Source organism: Salvia hispanica, chromosome 4 (genome assembly GCF_023119035.1).
Source record: "Salvia hispanica cultivar TCC Black 2014 chromosome 4, UniMelb_Shisp_WGS_1.0, whole genome shotgun sequence".
In the NCBI taxonomy this organism is placed as follows: domain Eukaryota; kingdom Viridiplantae; phylum Streptophyta; class Magnoliopsida; order Lamiales; family Lamiaceae; genus Salvia; species Salvia hispanica.
The window spans coordinates 45,240,854-45,254,006 of record NC_062968.1 but is presented as its reverse complement, the minus strand read 5'-3'; the positions used below and the strand labels follow the sequence as shown (position 1 = coordinate 45,254,006).

The 13,153-nt window shown below is 36.7% G+C and overlaps 1 pseudogene; it reads left to right on the top strand.

Moving 5' to 3' along the window:
• The first annotated feature begins 8,821 nt into the window (after positions 1-8,821).
• Positions 8,822-9,008, top strand: LOC125185818 (annotated as a pseudogene).
• The last annotated feature ends 4,145 nt before the right edge of the window (positions 9,009-13,153 follow it).

Below are 13,153 nucleotides of genomic sequence, written 5' to 3'. Positions count from 1 at the left end.
AGCAACGGCCTTTCCTAGTACGTGAAATAAAAGCTGTTTTCAGTGAGAAGCATACACTTGCATAAAATCGTAGGTATAACATTATTTAGTTTACTCTGGTTCTGATGAATATAAGTCAATTAATGGTGTCCATCAAAATCCCATTTAAAGAATTAGGAACACTTGCCGTTAATTATGCAATAACCTTTGGGATCAAGTACCAACTGTGGACAAGAAATTAATTTCTGTGTGGCTAGGGTTTGAGAAGTTGTGTATTTTATTTAACACATATAGCTAGCTAGGTTAGTAGACTTATATGTTGGATGTTTAATTGTAGCTTGTAAGATTCTGGTATTGATTGTCATGCCATTTTGGATATAATTAATATGGAGTGCTAATTAATTATATAATTATTGAATTGTATTAAACTGTTTTTCCTTGTGGATGAGCACAAGAGCATACAACATTTAATTAGTACCATTTCAATTTCTACTAGTTCAATTAAATATTAACTTGGATTTCCCTTGAATTAATTTACAAATAATTAAGTATACCAAAATGGACAACATAATGAGCAAGTTAGTTACTCCATTATATACTCGTTGCATAGATAAAACACCTTTTAAATAAAAAAAAATTCATTGGTTATTTCGTTAGTTAAGTTGTTTATCCAATATATAGTAGTAGTACTAGTAGTAGTAGTAGTACATTTCAGAGAGACCTTTTAAGGGTTTATATTCATATGAACGATTTTAGTAAATAGTTAAAATAGAATTATGTAATAAATTTACTTTGTAAGAGGGGCCGGGGAGATTAATCTAGCTACAACCAAATTACTTATTTTAATAATTGGGGCCAGTTCTTATCAGCGTGTGAAAAAGTGTCAAATTCATATTTTGAAATTTGAATGCATCAAATGTCAAATTACTACTATTAATTTGAAGAATTTATCCAATGCTTACTGCAAACTAAGGGCGTTGACATTGTAAACATAAAACACACGTCACTGAATTAATCTTATAAAGGTTAATTATCACAACTAGTACAAGTAAAACATTTAGATTGTGACTTGCACTTTCACCCAGATTCAAATATTCCTCAATACTATTATTAATTAATTACGATTATGCGTACTTAAATAAGCTCTATCATTTGTTACATTCTTGCTTGGTTAACTTATCGATGTTAAATAAATCCTTTCTATTGGCTTTTTACACTGAGATATACAATTGTTATTCAATGTAAAACCATTTTTGTAAAATAAACATAAATTAGCATGGATATTGAAAGTAAATACTGAGTTCATATTAATATTGAAGATGAGAGAGAGAAAAAAAACTAAAACACACCTGTTATAAATTTATAATTAACTAGTTAATTAACGACATAATTAGTAGTGAAGATGAAAGAAGCTACAAAATGTGCCCTAATTTAACTGCCGGAGCTCCTAACCTGAGCTCGAGATCAATTTCCTGATCCATAGCAGAAAAACTCGAGCATAGTTTATGCCTTTTACAAATAGTTTCTTCACAATTGATAGGCGGAGGAGTTTTGGGAGGCGGAGGAGATTGCTTGAGTTTGGCTCGGTCGCGGCGGTGGACATTCATGTGGCCGCCGAGAGCCTGCGCTGACCGGAATTGGCGACGGCAGAAGGTGCAAGGGTAGGACCTCGGCGGCCACACCAGCGATTCCTCGAGAAACGGCGCCGGCCGGAAGTGATTCATGGTGGTGGGGAATTGGCTCCACATGAGGTAATGTGTGCTTCTATGATGTTCCATTTTTCTAAAAAAAAATTAGCTATTTAATTTGGTTGAGAAGGTTTTTAGATGGAAGGAGATTTAGGAGTGGAGAAGGGTATTTATTTGTGAAATGAATGCATGGAAAGGTAGAAAAAGAATCTAGGGGAATAGGAAAACATGATGTTGAAAAAAAGGTGTTGTTGGTGGTTTTGCAATTTGGCCCTTTGTTATGTTGTGTCTTTCTTGGATTTATTTTGAAATCTCTATTTTGTTTAAATATAGGACTTGTTGTTAGACTTGTAACTTTACCATTGAATGCTATTTTGGGGGCATGCAATTTTTTAGGGCGTAATCCCTTAATTCACTGGTAATGTTTTAAATAATCATGTATATATTAATTATTCTATCCGTCCGTTTTAAATAATCATGTATATATTAATTATTCTATCCGTCCCTGAAAAGTATTAATATTTGATTTACCATGAATTTTAATATACAATTGATAAAGTAAAAGAGAGATAAATGATAATGTAAGAGTGTTAATGGACTCCACAATTCTATATCAATAGTAGTGTAGTGTAATGACTTCTGCCAATCGCAACACTGGTTTCCAACCATCAAAACTACATAATTTTCACAGTGGTACATTATGATGGGCGGCTTGTTCAACAACCTTCTGCCATCGTCCATCTTGTTTTGAGCATCACCATACGATCTCATTTTGATTCCTACTGCCATATCACCGCTGGTTTCATCCAAAATTTGATGGGTGGGACGATTAAAAATAATGAAACTTTATAATTAAATATTTTACCCGTATATATAACTAAATCATAATTTAATCAAATTTCATACTATGATATAATTATCACTATATATCAAAGACTATTACTTAATTGAATACAATAATCTAATTTATTTTCTTCTCCAAAGCTCTTTTGAGCGCTTTTAAGTTCCCATTGTTTGTAATATACTGTCATTAATAATAACATCGTGAAATGTATGTTGTCACTTGTCATAGATGCTATAAAAATGCATTGTCAAATTTTAAATTCAAGTCATTTGGTCTATTTCAAGTTGTGGTCCGTTGATCATTTGAACAATATATATGGAATGAGTCACTTTGGTTTTGGATATATATACCAACCGGTCCAAGTGGGGTTTTTTGAAAAATAATGAATTCGTGGTGATCTTAAAATATAGGTTAGGCCAATATCGATATAAGATTTCAATATTTTTCTATATCACAACTTTGCAAAAATGCTGGAGCATGAATCAATCACAACATACTGAGTGAAATTCGATTATTTTCGAGAACTACATTTATTAATTTAATTATATACATTAATTATACAGCCCTGATAATTTAAGAAAGCAACACTTATCAAATAGTAACGAATTAAGTGTTGATTAAAGAGGTCATTATACTTAAATTACAAAGGGCGTGAGAGGGACTAGATAGTGCCAAGCAATCAACCGATGAATTAATCAATTAATGATTAAATTTTATAGTGGAGGTTTCCATTTGCAGGCAGTCTACTTCCTCAATTCAAAAGTTTTATTAAGATCGTTGTAAAAATATGATGTTTTTGTTAGTGTAGTGAATGTCTCAGAATCTTTCAAATCTTAATTTTCTCTATCACGTCATTTCTGTGCTAAAACAATACATCTCTCTATAGCATGCAATATTAATTTCTTGCACTATATAATCCAACATTCAAAAACATAACTTCTATTGGAATTAATGTGTAACCTGTGAAAACTGTGAGGTAATCATTAACCTTTTAAAGCAGTCATATTACTTAAATATAAATACGAATTTCTAATGAATGGGTCATATTGACTGTTAAACAATCACATGTCATGTTCCAGCAATGCACAAAATATCATAAGTCATAACTTATAATAATATTAGTAGTATTTTGATTAATCCTGACCCATCTGATAATTTTGATTTATATCTATTTAATGATCTATCAATAAATTTTGAGACTGAGACTATAAAAAATCATGCAAGAGACCACCAAAACTCAGTTAAATATAAATAAGTTTGCTTTAGACAAGGGTCAACAAATTATGCACCATGTGATTACTATTTATTTTTATCTATTAAATCCAAAAACTATTCTTAGACGAAAAACATAGCTTCCTTAAATAACTAATTGATTGACTTACAACCACCAGCTCTCTAATTCTTTATTAGCAAGAAGTGAATTTTTCTTGAATTTTGATGTTTTCTTGCACTCTAGATTCTTTCTGTGTTGTCTTTATCATCGGCTCGATCAAAGAAATTTGAGATAATAGCTTGTTTAAAAACAGGAAGATTGATTGCAAAACAACAAATTATCATTAAAACCCCAACTCCCAAGTGACAAACAAATGAGTTCATATGTAATGGTGTTTAAAGAGAATTAAATAGTTATAAGGTGTTATTGCCGACTAATCATGAGACTGGGCCAAGCCTTATCTTTTGACATATACGACACGATACATGGTCATTGGCAAAATAAACTTTAGGTGATCATCATTTTGGTACTTATATAAAATGAAGTTAATGAGTTTATATATTGGACTAAGGTCGGTAACCCATATTCAATTTTATACCCTAATTTATACCTTTCATTTGCCACATCATTATTCCCTTCAATGTTTGTGGCACACTACAACTTCAACAACCTCATACATACCTCTCTTCGTATCTCTCCCAATACCTCTACTCTAATATTTCATTTTTTTAAAGCAATATTCACTTTAAATAGCACTATAAACAATAAAATAACTCTATTAATATTTAGGGTTAGAATTAAATGTGTTGGTATCATATAGAGTTCGAAAATTACAAATACCAAAAGTTTGCATAATTAAATTTCCAAAACGTACTCTCTCCCCTTCCTAAGTGATTCATATTCCTTTTTCGGATGTCTTAAGATATCCGATAAGTGAGTTCTTTTCATTTTTGACATTCTCTCTTTTACTTTTTCTCTCTACTTTATTAATCATTTCAGAGCATCCGCAATGGTGCTTAGGCCAGCCATTATCTCCCCTGCCACGTCAGCAATACTAAAAAATCCACTTGCCACATCAGATTTAGGCCAGCCATAGGCCAGCCGCAATAAAAATAATTCAAAATATACTACATTTACGGAATTAAAATTACGATTAAAATACGGAATTAAATTTACGAGACATATACGGGAAAAATAATCCATTCCATTAAAAAAAAGTACAAAGATTTAAAAAAAAAAGTACATGATTTTTTTTTTAAAAAAAAGGGCTTCCACACACGAGCCCCGCCGCTCTCTACTCCTCATCGCCGTCGTCGCCGTCGCCGCCGCTGCCGCCACCCGTGGTATCTGAGCCCACGTCGGAACCCGCTAGCCGTGCCCTCGCGATCTCCAAATCAACACGCATGCTCTCGAGCATCTCGTGAAGAAACATCTTCTCCGTGGGGTCAGTGGCGGCCTTCCACTCTTGGAAGACCTTGTACATCTGATCCCGCGTATGGTTATGCGAATGGAGAGTGTACTCGAGTGGGGCGGGTGGGAGGGCGGAGGACTGGACCTCGCGGGGCGATAGGAGGGATCCCCCGCTGCGCCCGCTTCTATCCAACCGGGCGGGGGCGACCCGTAAATGAAGGAGGGGATGGAAACTCCTCGGCATCGGGGGAGGTCGTGGGATCCGCCGCTGCTGCCGCCGTAGTCGCCGCTATAGTTCGATCGCCGCTTCTTCGGCCACCCGGCGTCGCACCCCGCCCGGAACTTCTCGGTGTCCTTCGGCCAACAAGAAGCACTCCCGGAAGGTGAACTCCTTATACTTCCCCTACAAGGGGAACTGACTCGCGGCTATCCTCCGGGCGTCGTCCTCATTCTGCCCACTAGTGAGCCGACGGAGGGCGTTGGCGTACAAATTCGCAAAACGGTCCACCGCGGCCCTGGTGCGCTCCCACCCCTTCCGGACCTCCTCGTTGCTGAAGTCCTTCCCGTGCGGGACAGTGCCTCCTATAGGCGGCTCGATATTCGACCACATGTTGACGGCCCGCCGGTTGTTCGCAACCGGCGGATCGTCGCACACCTCCAACCACCCCCTGGCCACCCCGGCGTACTCATCCTCCATCCACTTCCTCCGGCCGGGGGTGTGGTCAACAGCGGGCTGCGATGACTCGCCGACCGCCTTGGCCTTCCCCCTCGTCTTCTTCTTCGGCGCGGCCCACCTCGCCGGAACGGGAGTATCCGGATCCTCGAGATCGATCCCCATATCATGCAATGACAGAAGGTCATCGCCGGTGAACCGCGTCTCCACTTGGGTCGACGTGTGAGGCGAAGCCGTCAAAAAATCAAGCGAGGGCCGATATACCGTGTCCCCTCCCGGTGACCCCCAGAACCCCTGCATCCGGGAAGCATACCGTGCTGCATCCCCCGGCACCCCGCCCCCGCCACATCATCCCCATCATCTCGCTGCTGCATCGGGGGCATACACCCCCACCCGGGCGTTGACTACCCGCCGCCCGTCATCCCCCACGGCATACCCCCCTGCGCCCCATCATCATCGATTCCAAGGGATGTTAAACCCCGGGCCCATCTCGCCCCCATCCAGATCCCACGGGTACCGTGGGAGTCGAGATCCACTCGTCGCTGGATTTGGACTCGTTGTTGTGATCCATCGCTCGATGATGCTCTTGTACATAAAGTTAGAGAGAGAGAAAACTCGTTAAAACAAGTGGTGCAAATGAAAATGAAACGAAAATCGCGTTTATATAGGTTTTTAAAAAAAAAAAAAAAAACAAAAACAAAAATGGGCGTTAGCCGATCGGGCCGCCACAATGGCGGCTAGCCGATCGGCCACCCCACGCCGAAGCGCTAGCCGATTTCGCTCTCGCCGACTGCAATGGTTCGGCTAGCCGATCGGCCAGCGCGACGAATCGGCTAGCCGGTCGCTAGCCGACCATTGCGGATGCTCTTACTTTATTTACTCTTCACTTTACTTTCAAAATTCCATTTTCTTAAATCTGGTATTGAAAAGAAATATCTCCCTTAATTAGCACAGTCGGAGGGAGTGTATTTCTTGTACTCCAAAAGTTATACTTTCCCATCATTTACTTTACTCTCTTCGTCCCACTATAAGCGAGGCGGTTCATTTTCACACTCATTTTGGAAAAATATAAAATAATGAAAGTGAATAAAATTGTAAAGTAAGAGATAGCATAATGTAGATAAGACTCTTTTCTACAATATCATCTCTCTCATTTTACATTATCTCTACTTTAACTATTTTATATTATTTCTCCAAAATGAGTGCGAAACTGAAGCGCCTCGCTTATGGTGGGAGGAAGGGAGTACCGGGCGTTTTGGTAGTGGACCCCATATTCCACTAATTTTATTCCATTTATATTTCATTTTAGCACTAATTTATGAAAGTAGGACTCACATTCCACTAACCTTTTTCACCCACTATTTACTATATTTCTCAAAACCCGTGTCATGTCAAATGTGGACTTGAAATAATGGATGGAGGGAGTGATTTAAATTTTTATAATTTAATTAAAAAATTATTCTTTAATAAAAATTTATTAATTATTCTGTCTCATAAAAATAGAGACTTTGGGAAACACATGAGTTTTACTGTAAATCGATAAATTAAGAGAGAGATAGAAAGAAAAGGTAGTTGGAGTATTGTTAATGGAGAATGAGCCCCGCTCATAAGAGAGAAAAACTTACTAAATATAGAAAGAGCTAATTTGTGGGACGAACCAAAATGGAAAAAATGTACTCCCTCCTTCACAAGGAAGATGACCCCTTCCTTGGCGGCACAGGTTTTTATGCAGTTTTATTTTGTGTGTTAAGTGGAGAGAGTAAAGTAAGAGAGAAGGAATAAGGTACTAATAAAGGAGTTTCTATTTTCAGTAATGAGTCATCTTGGTTGGGACAAACCAAAAAGGAAAATGGATCATCTTTAGTGGGATGGAGGGAGTAACTAATTTTATGGGACAGGGAGAGAAATTTAATTTCTAACTTTAAAAATAAAAAACCTTGGGATTCGGTCAGGAGTGCCGCAATGCATACCCCTCTCTATTCCGCACCCCTACCCAAGCTGTGATTTTTAGGGTGTAATTAGATTCACAAAACCAATATTAAATCCCCAAAAGTACTAATTCTTCGAGTATACAGATGTGCAATGTAGTACAAAAGATATTGAACCCATATGGAGGAGATTACATTCTAAAGTTGTTTAAAACTACTCCCTGCGTTCCACTGTAAGTGAGTCACTTTCCTTTTTGGGGTGTCCCTCCATAAATGAGTCATTTTCATTTTTTTAGCAAAAAAAATGTTTCCTTTGTTCCCCAATAAGTGTCACACTTTGACCCGGTATGAGATTTAAGAAATGTAATGGAAAGTGGATTAATAAAGTTAATAGAATATGAGTCATACTTTTATAATAAAATAAAATGTGTGAGAATGAGTTAGTGGAATTTTGGGTCCACCACTAAAAATGAAGTGCGATTTCGCGAAGATCGCCCAACCTTTGAATAATGTTGAGTTCGACTTCAATGATGGTTGTAAGAAGGCTTTCCAAACACGAAGGACAAACCCATCTCGCCACCCGTGATAGTGGCTCCAGACTAGAGCCAACCTTTTTTAAATTATGTGTGATGCAAGTGACCACGCGGTCGAAGCAATCCTTGGCCAGCGAAATGGAATGGAGAGCTATGTGATCTATTATGCATCGAGGACATTAAATCAAGCTCAAGGCAACTATGACACAGTAGAGAATGAGCTACTACCTTGTAATGTACACATTTGAAAAAATCAGAGCTTATCTGCTTGGGTCAAAAATTATAGTGTACACTAATCATGCAACTTTGAAATAACTATTGTCCAAAAAGGAAGCGAAACCTCATTCGGTAGATTTTGCTGCTGCAAGAGTTTGATTGGGAATTTAAAGAAAAGCAGGGAACATGGTACAAGGTGGCAGACCATCTAAGTCGGATTGTTCAGTAAGGGGAACATACGGCGAATGCCTTGACCAACTCTGTACTGAGAGGACAACTGGATGAAGGGTGGACGAAGGATGCATCAAACATAGAGCCATGGTATGCCAACATAGTCACGACCTTACTTGAACATCATCATATCTATAGGCTCGTACCTCTGTATCCTTGATTTCTAAGGAGACAGGAAACTGCATCTGGCGGATGAACCATAGCTGCCTAGTTAGAGCGTGATTAACAGTAGATGATCATTCTTGGCTCGACTCTGTTCTAGTCAAGATGGTCGGGCATCTGTTTGACAGACTCATGGTATGCCAGGATAGTCAACTACCTCACTATTGGCGAACTTTCTTCCTCGTTGGTCATATCCACTGCCCAACGTCAAAAGATCAAGAGTGAGAGCAAGTATTCCCTCTGTTCCTTGCTAAGCGATTCATATTCCTTTTTGAGACGTTCCAAGATAAGTGAATCCTTTAATTTTTTGGCATTCTCTCTCTTACTTTATCCTCTATACTTTATTCCCTTTGTTACTTGGTTCACTCTCCACTTTACTAACAAAATCCTATTTTCTTAAATCCTGTGCCAAAAGAAATACCTCTCTTAGCAAGAGACATTTTGGGCAAAAGAAAACAGCAAGAAAGATCCTGCACTCAGGTTTATTTTGGCCCAGGATAATATCGGGATGCCTTCGGATACTATAAGAAATGTCCAAGGTGCCAAATGATGGAAGGACTATAATGCCACAGATGAGATGCCTCAAAACTCCAAGTCTTACAAATGACTTCTAAACATTGTTTCCAACATAATATTTCAAATTGGTAGTTTTGCACAAGGAGAGTGGAGGGGGAGGCAAAATATTTTCTACTCACTGTCCATTTAACTTAAAACATGTGCGACGCGAAACAAATTCATGTCTTTCGTTAGTGACGCTAAACGATTTGCGTCTTTCCATGTGACGCTATACAAAGATCTCTTGCTGTGATGCGAAATGGGCTTGAAAAATTAAGAAGCGTCTTCCCTTATTTCGAAAGTAAAAAAACCTAGCCCAAATAATACTGAATACTTTTTTAATATATATCAAGAATTTTTCCTTTTTGAAACTGCTCCTTTTCGTACTCAATAATTCAAAAGTAAATTAAAACACGTAGAGCATGCACAACCTGATCAAGTCAAAGGATAACCGGTTCAAGTTGGATAACAACAAGAGACGCAGAGAGCATTCAAGACCTTAACCCACAATACTATTAAACTAGTAAAAGGAAGTAAGGGTCGAATCCCACAGAGATGGATGCAGTTGAAGTTGGGAATAAGACATTTGGGAGGTTGGCTGCGGCCACGCTTTAATTTGGGTTAAGTTTAACTAAGGGCAAGAAACTGATCAACTAAACTAGAGACATTATGGACTTAGGAAATTAACTGGATCAACTAAGCTAAAAATGGAAAGATAAAAAGGTATGCGGGGTCACTGACACAAACGCGCGCACTACTCAAAAGCTGTAAACAACGAAAAGATGACAGAGACTACAGTTCTAACTACCTTCTAATTTCTACTTCTTCACTAAGCAACTAGATGAAAACAAGGGAAACAAATTTGAAACAGAGCACAAGCGTAAAACGTGAAATCAAACAGAGCGAACGTAGATCCATAAGAAAATTACGTAAATTAGAGCAGATCTAAGCTATCTAAACTATTTTCATGCAAGTTGGCGAATGGAAACGTAAATCTACCTACGGGAAAGCATAAACAGAGCAGAAATGAAATAAATAAAAGCGATCAAAGCAGAAAATACTAGATCTAACACAGTTTGAACTAAAAACTCCATTTCATTAAAAGAACTTTGGTAAAAAGCGACAGAACATAATTCTAGCACAAATTGAAAGATCAAATGACAACTAAAAGAAACTAGAGTAGCAGCCGAAAGCAAACATTATAAAACAACTAAACTATGAAAGCGATGAACGTTAATTTGTTTTAACCCCTCGGATACTACAAAAGCTTCGAGCTAAGATGACTTCTATGTAGATTCGGTCTCGCCTCCCTAGATGAGGAATAAGAGATGAAGACTTGAAGTGGAAACGACGACTCCTCCAGCAGCTGGCTACTTCTACTCCATACTAAGAAAACTAGGCAAAATTTGATGTGACTAAAGATGATGAGTGATGATCGTGGATGTACACTCTCGCCATATTTATAGAGCAAATATTGGGCCCAAATCCCTAGGATAAGCCCATCTTGTTCTTTGACCACTCTACCCTTCCATGGTAGTTCTGCTTTTTCTTTCTCCTGTGACTCAGCACTGCAGTGCTTGACTCCACTTGATCAGTTCGGCTGCGCAGCGGATCAACTTGGCTCTATTCCATGTTGTTTCACTCCTTTTCTGAGTTGATCCGGTCATTCTTGCACTTGCCGATTTCTTCGTTTTATAGCTCCTGCACACTCAAATTTGCCATTCTTTTTGCACATTGTTAGCCATGTTAGTGTAATAAACCTTATAAAACCATGCTTGTAACGAGCCTTATCATAAACCTTGGCTAGTTCAAATTGATTCTAACACAAATAGTTGTCTTGAACCAAAAATCTCTTGATAAATAAGTTAGTTAAAACATATTAGCAATAAATTTAATTAAATAATGGATATTGGATATCTTAAATATGAGTAAATAATAAATAAAAAGATTTCCTAGATTATTCATAATTTGCATTAAGCTGAAATATCAATATTAGCTTTGATAGCGACACAAATTACTATCGATTTAATATAAAGAGTGAACTGCACATTCAGGATCTACGTATGGTAGTTCAAACGCCACAAGTTTCAATGTTGAAAAAATAACATTACAAGGATCTACATATGGTTGTAATCACATTTCATGTACTTTTTCATTATTTCGAGTCTTTTATATCGTTTTTTACTTCTCTTTTAATCATTATGGCACTTGAGGGCATTCTAGTCTTTCTCATTAATAATGCATTGCCAATTCTTTTTCATCCATCTTCTTCTCCTCCCTTCTTTGTTCTTCTTTCTCTCCTCTGCAGGCTTGTTGAAATTTGAAATCCATGAGCCGCCTATTGAAAAGAAGGGGTGTTTGCACGCGTGTCGTAGGCGTGTCTCTTATATTCACCAATATCTATAAGTTCTCACTTTTAACACATGCAAGTTTTGGCGATGCCATCATGTTCTAAATTGAGAGCGAGAACTTAATACAAAATATATATAACAAGATTGGAACTAAAAGTGCAAATAAATGCAATTAAAAGAAAACTTAAAGTGGAATGCAGCCTGGACAAGTTAAACAACTAGGCAACTTAGGCAGTTGAAAGGAAAATTAACAAATTAACACTTATTAAAAGTTAGAACTTTTCAAAAATAAAAATAAAGCAGCGACTAATATGAATATTCCTAATTCATAGTATACTAATATAATAATTATACAATTATGATTGCTATTTTATGGCAGAGATAATAAGGTACCTTAATTGTTATTATTGAAAGCTTTAATTAGTTTTATAGTATATAATACCAGCAAGGGGAGTGATCAATTGTACTCTTCATTAATTGTCAACTACAACTAATTTAAAACCTAGGATTTTAGAAATCTTGTGGTTTACAATTTGACATATTTGATTTTATTTTTTATTTTTTAATATTAAAAAGATAATAACAACTATCAAATTTAGGGTTTAGAAACAAAATGTCAATATGAAATACATTAACACAAAGACATGACAATGTCAATACAACTTCATATTGACATTGTACAAGCATTGCATTGACATATTATGTGTCGTGTATTGATATAAAACGGTTAACGAAATTTATGAATTTTTTTTAAAAAAATTCAAATTTTGACATCGGAACATATACAAGTGATATCTCGTTAGAATCCTTATGAAATTATCTTTAAGTTGATATATGTTGTGCGGAAAAATAATTTAAATCGAGAAAGTTATATATCGTTTTAAAGTTATGGGATATTTTTCAAAAGTTAGTTACAACTAATTTATTATAAATTGACCTTAATACCTTTATTGACGTTATTTTATCGTATTGACATTCCGGGGCTGTTGATCTAGGCCGTTGATTTAAATATCTAATGATTATTATTTAATTATAGTTAGTAATTAAGTATTGAGTTATCAATATAATACCCTGCATACAACTAATTATCATATTAGTATGTGTATACGATTCTATGATTTCTAAAATTGCTTAATTTTTTTTAGGATTGTTTAATTAATTTTTTCTTACACATATGTGATATTTAATTCTTAGATAATGTAGATTTTATTGTAAGTAATTAGTTTAAGAGAATTGATATGCTGAGAGACAATTTGTGAGGGAGAGTGAGCGCTTATTCTTTAATTATTATTTTTATACAAAATTCTCTCTTTTCTCGTGCTAATTTAAGATTCATCGTATCTTTATTATTTATATTTATAGGGGAGTGT